Here is a 7,802-nt window from a genome sequence, read left to right on the forward strand (position 1 = left end):
GTCGACCGAAATGGTCCTGAACAGTGAAAAAGCCTACTGGAATTGAAGATTTACTGTGCATTGAAGCTTCCAAAAGCCATCGGTCGACTGAAATCCAAAACACCTCAAAAAGTTGATGTAAGGCCTGCTAGGTGCCAAAGGTGTTAAGGTTCAATCCATGTTTTGGATCTCATGATGATTTGGTTCAAAAATGAAAGTTTAAAACTGATTTTTAATGAGATTTGAGTATATGAACATGTCAACAACCTTAAAATGAAAAATTGAATGTAATCAATGGCTCATGGCCTCATTCATACTAATTACAAAGATTTTCATAAGTCAAATCTCCAAAGTTGTTTAAAATACATTTCAAGCAAAAGTTCGATGCCAAATGAATACAAGTACTAAAGTAAATATGCTTGGCCCTTGGCTTCATTACATACATGCTTATAATGTCAAAAGTAATTACTTAGGTATCATTACACATTAAGAAAGCTACATTAGCTTTTAAAATACCATACATCCATGGTATACAAAATATGTTATCCAAAAATAAAGCATGCTAAACAAGTGCAAGTCCATATACAAAAATACTTCAAATGGCTCATGAGCCTCTAAGGATGATGAGCATCCAAAAACATTGTCTCCTTACTTATAAAACAACCCAAACCACTAGGGTGAGTAATAAAGTTACTTGTAGAAAGAAGCATATGCGTATACCCTAAAGTTTTAATATCATTGCAAGATCAATATAGACGAATACAAGGGAGCATCCCACTTAACGTCTATGTTCAAGGTATTCTAAGGGATCACCTTAAGCTAATGCAATGATTCCATCAAAACCTAATAACAATATCAATGTACTTAACAACATAAATTCGCCAATAACCAAAATCACAAGTCACAATTAAACATTGGTTGTCAACTTGGAAAAGAATACGAAATCAATTAGGTGAATACTTGGACATCAAGTCTTAGATAAAGCCAAGACCTAACCGCTGGGAATACCACCCTAGTGCGCACTATAAATGGGGAGAACTCATACCTCCTGCACTAGAGCCAAACTTTAGCCATGTCACTTGTAACAATGTCCCAAGATAATCCAAAATATAGCAAATTCAAAACTCATACATACTTATTAAGGCATATACACCACCTTCCATGCACAAGTATTTTGAAACCACATAAACCATGTCTTAGGGCTTCCAAGTCTAAAATGACATAATAAATGACAAGTAGTCATCATGATATAATGTGCAATACAATATCACCAACTTATCAATTTAAACCATACCTCAATAATAAGCTTTATGTACAAGATTACAACATCATAGTATTAAGCTTCTAAAATAATTACAATTACTAATAGTAATTTACTAGAATGTAGGATTAACATTACAATAGTATAGTAATTCATATCAATAAGAGTTCTATATAACATTAATAATCCTACACAAGATACTTACACAACATACATGCTTAAAATCAATAAACCCTAGGTCAATCATAAAGATTTCCTATAGTATGCAATACTACAATTCTAAAAGCATGTACATAATATATATTAAACCCCAAAGGATTATAAAACACTTAGAATATAAACAAACTACCACTCCTACCTCAATAGAGAATTGAATCTCTATAATCCAAACTACCAAGTTCAAAATGGAAAACAAGTTTAGGGTTAATGAAGAGTGAGAGGAAACTTTTGTCTCCCAAGATTTTAAGTCTAAGGTGAATGGAAGGAGACCAAAATGAAGGGATAAGCTATTAACGAAGCTTTCCTCCAATGGTGGCTAGGTTTAGGGTTATGAAGTGTCACGCTTGAATTTTTTCTAAATAAAATCCTCGATTTCATTAAATCAAAATACTTAAATACACACCCAGGATCTCAAAAGTAAAATAAATACTTCTTTATTGATATTGAATCAATTCCTTAATTTAAAAATATACAATGTCTCCAAATAAATTAAATTGATACTAGATCAATTTCATCAAATAAATACATACAAAATCTATAAATAAATAAAATAATCCTCAACACCAACTCTTCCACCTAAACCCACAACTAGCAATCCAAGCTTATCCTTGGTACCTGATACTGTAGGGGGTGAGACGGGAAAAGTCTTAATAGGAAAACCATAATAAGAATTTTAAAGGGATTTCATGAAAATTAGTCTCACAAAATATATATATGCTTTTAAATAAAATACATATATACAATTTTAACAAGATAACATTATCAAAATATTAAAAATCACCCCCAAACGATCAAGGTATAAAAATTCCTACTCTGTAAAACAAATATTTATTTTTCCTCATCATCTGAGCATCAACTCTGTCCATCTCGGCACTCTCTGTCCGTGTCTTTCCTCACTATTTGTGTCTTTGTATTTTTTTCTCTCTCAAATGCTCACCAAAGCCACACATATATATATAAAGGAAATTCACCACCGACACTAACAAATATCAGTATTGTTCCCCCATGCTAATATAAATATCAAAGATCAAAAGTCATGGTGGACCCGCCACCCACTCCTTATCTTCACTTTCGTCGTATAACATTATCACATAAAATATAAAAAAAAACCCACGTGAACAACGAATTTAGTTCAAAAATTCAACTGATGGGACCCACTTCCGCATATGCAATCCCTTAGGAAAATAATACACCATTAATATCATCATCCTCAAAATCTCTAAAAGAAACAAGTTATGTCTTAGTCAAAAGTAGTACAAAAAGGTAAGTCACCATTTACTTTACCTTATCTTCTTCCACCTAACAAATATTATCTATCCATACCAATAGGCAAACCCACGTGCACATCCAAAGAAAAAAGAAAATTTTCTAATTAGTCTCTCAGTGGATCCCACCTAATCATGTTACCATTTCCATTTCTCATTTTGCTTCATTCTTTCATTTTCGTTGGCCGCATGTGATGATACAAAAATATATATATATATATATATATATATATATATATAATGTAGCAAAATAAACCAATTTGCTCTCTCTCTCATTCGGCCTGTGCTCCCTTCCATCAGATCAATAAAAATATAAACATAAATGTCATGTATCCAAATGAACTTAAAGCAAATCAAATACCCATTTTCTCTTCTTGGCCCACGCTTGGTGCATCTCCTTTGCTTTCCTATCACAACAGATTACATATATATATATATATAGAAATCATATATATATTCAATGTAACAAAATCAACCATTAATATCATCCAAGTAGGACCCGACCCAAAACAACATTATAATTTCAATCTTTTCTCTTTGTGAATTTCGTCCACTGTCCATTCTTTATTCCTCCACAAATATTTTATATATATATATATATATATATATAATAATAATAATAATAATAATAATAATAATGTGCAACAACTAAAACAACCCAAAATATCTAATTAAAATTAATTCAATCACCAAAACTCTTAGGTAAATCTCCAATTCAATAACCAATGACCCAATTTCTAATTGGTAAAACTCCAATTTAAAGTAAATACTCAATCAAACTTAATATATATATCACAAATATATATATACAAGTGCATACCTTGTGACCATAATTTAAATCCAATAAATATTTAAATTGGGTAAGTCTTCAAATAAAATAAAATAAAAAATTAAATTATCAACTATGACAATTTAAAAGTCATGAATTAAATTTCAGCACTTAAAAATCCGGGTTGTCACATGAAGAATAAATGAAATAAAAAGGATAAAGTGTAAAATAGTGAGTGGAAGGTCTAGAAATCCTCCACTCACTATGTGTTATTACACTGCCTCTCACACACACACAATGTAAGACTTATTTTGGTGCCTACGCTTGTCACAAATCAATGGCTCCTTCCTACGCTTAATCTTACACCTACACTTGTCAACCATCTAAGTTAACAAGTGCACCAATCCTAGGCTAACATGTGGGTGAATCTCCACCCTCCAAATGTCAAGAGATTATGCATCCAAATCACTCCACCCCAATGCCAACAAGTGGCTCTATGAGAATGTGACACTTGTCAAATTTTTCAAAAATTGCAAAAAAATGTCATTTTTTAAAATATCTTCCAAATTAAATTGTAAAAAGGTCCCTAAGACGAAAAATAATTATTTTTCATAATTACACTAAAACCGCAAAAATAAAGAATAATTATAATAAAGTATGCACCCATGCCCTTTATAAAAAAGTAAGCAACTAGAATGTATTTTCTACAAAAGTAAAAATACAAATGTCATGAAAATCAAATATCATGCAAAACCAGAATCAAATTCGAGCACAACAAGTGAGGTTATGCAAGGAAAAATGATAAACGGTATAATGACCCGATCATTTTTCTTCCTTTTCTTTTTCTCAGATTTTAATGGATATTTTTTTTCCATTGTCTTTTCCTTTTTGGGTTTGGTTTTTCATCACTTGATGTCGTCTCGAGTGCTCTGGAATGATTTCCAAGATTCTTTTCCTTAGATTGACAACTTCCTTTAGGGATTGTGTCATTTCTATATTTTATTTTTCCGAACACTATTTACATTTTATCTTTTTCTCGTTTATCCTTTTTCCTTGCACAACCTCACTTTTTGTGCTTGGATTTGATTCTGGTTTTGCATGCATTCATGATATTTGATTTCCATGATAGTGGTATTTTTACTTTTCTAGAAAAGCATGTTGATTGCTTATTTCTTTCATAAAAGGGCATTAATGCATACTTTAGTGTAATTATTCTTAACTTGTGGGGTTTTAGTGTAATTAAATAAAGTAATTATTTTTCATCTTGGGGACCATTTTACAATTAAATTTGGAAGATATTTTCAAAAAGGACATTTTTGTAATTTTTGAAAAAGTGTGACAAGTGTCACACTCTCATTGGTCCACTTGTTGACATTTGTGTGGAAACACTTTAATGCATTAGATGATGACATTTGGAGGGTGAGGATTCACCCACTTTGTCATGCCCCTAGACCGTAGTCCAGATTGTGAACACGACACACAAATAATCACAGTCTCAAAATCACTGAATATCCCTGTAACCTGTCTGAACCACACATCCACCTATCTATTTCTCTTTATAAAATCAAAACTGAAAATAAATAGATAAGATGCAAATATTAAAACTTTAAAGTTTTAAAGTCTGAAAGAAAATTTATTACATGCCAGGAAAATTCTAGGAAATATAATACAAAACATAGTTTATTATGCGGAATATAACACAATAACACCAGCCCCGACTCTGTCTACAGCTGAGGAGGAACACCCTCCACACCATCCATGCTATGACCTAAAAAGATGTGAATAAAATAGGAATGAGTAACCACAGCTCAGTAGGAATTGCCTAAAGCGCACTCCTTAATACCTCCGTGAATCCAAACAAAGAATAGACAAAGGATAATGGGATCATAAAAACTTGAGAAAGAAATAATATCATGTAGAATAATAAAATGAAGTGCCATACAATGCGGATGCTAATGCTAATGCCACAGACACTTCTCACTTCCCAAAAATCCAATTTCCATCACAAAAAGTTAATGTAATCCTGCCAGAGCTGCTCCCTGTACCACGAGAAGAGAATTGATCATTTATCCCTGATCCAAGGCAACTCCTTGTAATCATTTGGGGCCTAGTGACACAATTATGTGTAGGCAACTCCTACGTCTTCTTTAGATTTCCATTAACTGCACAGACAAGGCAACTCCTTCTCCGGTTTTGAAATCATTGAATCAATCCCACTTTCCTAACTCACGGATACAAGGCACCTCCCTGTTATCCGGTTTTCAAAATCATTTTATTGAACTTTCACTTCCTTTTTCCATTCTAACCTTAACCCCATGACCATGCAAGATGAATGCACATTTGTGTCATGTTCCGAAGTTTCTAAACAGTAAACAATTCACATGCAGCATTTTACTTCCATCTTTGAAAATTCATAACAAATTCAATTATAAGTCAAATTGAGTGATTCTAAAGCCTAATGAAAGCTTAAACAATGTACTTTGAAAGTGTTAATTTAGTTTAACAAAATCCCTTCCCAATTGGAACAGTTTGACCCAAAAGTTCGAACTAAAATCTGCCAGAAACTGATTTCCAGCCTGTAGCTTCCATCTTTGAAAATTCATAAGAAATTCAATTCTAAGTCAAATTGAGTGAGTCCAAAGCCTAATGAAAGCTTACAATTTCAGCCAAGTAGTTTCAGCATCAGTTTAGGTTGTTTATACACTTTGCAACTCAAATTGAAAGAGATAACTCACTAAAGGCAAAGGAATTGAGGGTTAGACAATCCTACCTGAAGGGAAGCTTGAACACTTGCTCAACAATTCAAAACCACACAAAAAATGGATCAAAATCAGCAACTAGAAGGTGAAGAACACTTTCCTTCTTTGTTTGCAACCAAAACCCTCTTCTTTTAACACCACTTTCCAAACCCAGCAACAAAAGAAATGGACTCAAGTTTGATATCAAAAAAACCCTCACTATCTAAGGAACATTTTTCCTTCACAAAGCCCCATCAAAATCCCAACACAAAGCTTCCAAAATTTAGCTTAAAAGGTATCACTATGGAAAGGAAATAGAATGCACGAAAATTGGGTTTTGCCAAATGGTTTCTAAGAACAAAACACTAGGCATACTATATGTTATAAAATGAATGGATATGGTGCAACCACATACACCTACACATGTCATCCCCTCCATGGATTAAAACCAAAATCATAAGAAATGACTCAAAAGTCCTTTTATTTCCTACTAAATACCATTCATGCCATTTGCATGATAAAAGTCAAGAATACCCTTTCACAACCAACCAAATGCCAATTATGCTATTTTGCATAGTAAAAGTCTACTTTGCCCTTGATCAAATTATCAAATACCATGTATTCCATTTGCAAAACAAAAAGTCCATAATGCCCTTTATGAAATACTAATTGACGAATATGTTATTTGCATAATATAGTATATAATATTTCTTAACACATAATGATGTTTAATTCACATTTGCAAAATAATCATATTTTTGACAATAAAAAAAAAATGCATGAATGCTAAAATGTTCGAAAAAAAGATAAAAATGCAGGTCCTCACACACTTGTTGGCCTAGGATTAGTGCACTTGTTCGCTTGGATGGTTGACAAGTGTAGGTGTGGGATTAAGCCTAGGAAGGAGCCATGGATTGGTGACAAGTGCAGGTTCACAATTTAGTCTTGCAAATATCTTTGGGCCACTTTGGGATTATGGTTTTGAAGGAGGGTTTTTGTACAATTGACCATAGATGTGTGTGTTGACCATGGTGTAAGAGCACATAGTGAGTGGAGGATTTCTATTTCCTCCACCCACACTTAACCATATTATTTCATTATCTTCCTTACAAGAAAACCCTAGCCTCCACGGATGGAGCTTGAAGCCTTAGGTATTGACCTTGATCTTTGAGACCCTTCTACTTACTTTAGACCATAAAGCTTGGAATACTTTTTCTTCTCCTCATCCTCCTCTTCAAAACCCTTAAAGGATCTAGCCTAACTCCTAATTTTGCTTTGGTATCTAGAGATTCAATTCTCTAGTGAGGTATTGATCTATTATTTTGAAGTATTTTTATGTCATTATTGAGTGTTTTACATGCATGGAAGAGAAGGACTTGTATTTTACCCTTAAACTGTTTTAACTTGAAATTAATCTTGTCAAATTAAATATAGAATATGAAAAAATACTCAATTATCTTTCATTTAGCTTTGGTTTCATGTAATTTGGATTTAAAATGAATTAGTTATGAATTTTTGAAGTTGCAAGCTAGTTATTGGAAATTTGAAGCTTTTCTTTTTTGGTCCGGAAA

The 7,802-nt window shown here is 32.6% G+C and overlaps 1 long non-coding RNA gene across 2 annotated transcripts; it reads right to left on the reverse strand.

The window, feature by feature from the left end:
* Positions 1–5,057: 5,057 nt before the first annotated feature.
* LOC132273217 (uncharacterized) lies at positions 5,058–6,570 on the reverse strand. Of its 2 annotated transcripts, none has more exons than XR_009470050.1 (2): positions 6,264–6,570; positions 5,058–5,261 (listed from the first exon to the last, which is right to left on the reverse strand). It is a non-coding gene; the product is annotated as an uncharacterized LOC132273217 (long non-coding RNA). The 2 variants fall into 2 exon arrangements; XR_009470051.1 differs by having other exon boundaries at positions 5,058–5,532.
* Positions 6,571–7,802: the final 1,232 nt, after the last annotated feature.

This window comes from Cornus florida, unplaced genomic scaffold, assembly GCF_030987335.1.
Source record: "Cornus florida cultivar Cherokee Brave unplaced genomic scaffold, ASM3098733v1 CherokeeBrave_3.0.0_Hap2_Chr09, whole genome shotgun sequence".
In the NCBI taxonomy this organism is placed as follows: Eukaryota; Viridiplantae; Streptophyta; class Magnoliopsida; order Cornales; family Cornaceae; genus Cornus; species Cornus florida.